Source organism: Alligator sinensis, unplaced genomic scaffold (genome assembly GCF_000455745.1).
Source record: "Alligator sinensis unplaced genomic scaffold, ASM45574v1 scaffold91_1, whole genome shotgun sequence".
In the NCBI taxonomy this organism is placed as follows: domain Eukaryota; kingdom Metazoa; phylum Chordata; order Crocodylia; family Alligatoridae; genus Alligator; species Alligator sinensis.
Genome location: NW_005842569.1, coordinates 1,032,215 through 1,032,506, shown reverse-complemented (window position 1 = coordinate 1,032,506; position 292 = coordinate 1,032,215). Strand labels below are relative to the sequence as shown.

General features: G+C 72.3%; 1 protein-coding gene across 3 annotated transcripts in view; it reads right to left on the bottom strand.

Moving 5' to 3' along the window:
• Positions 1 to 292, bottom strand: part of LOC102374927 (tetratricopeptide repeat protein 38-like) — a 42,100-nt gene that overhangs the window by 13,953 nt on the left and 27,855 nt on the right. The window lies entirely within an intron of this gene.

Sequence of the window (292 nt, the reverse complement as noted above, 5' to 3'; positions counted from 1 at the left end):
AGGCCAGGTCGAAGAGGGAAAACAAGGGGGGGCCCCGCGGAGGTGGCGGGGCGGCTGAAGGGAGAGAGCTGGGGCGCGGAGCCCCAACGAGTAGGGGATCAGCCGCTGCCCACGGAGCGCGGGACGACGCCGAGTGGAGGCAGAGCAGGCTGCGAGCAGCGCGGCAGAGTAGGCTGCAAGCAGCGCAGCGGAGCGCCCGCGGAGTGCGGGACGATGTCGAGTGGAGGCAGAGCAGGCTGCGAGCAGCGCGACAGAGTAGGCTGCGAGCAGCGCGGCGGAGCACCCGCGGAGT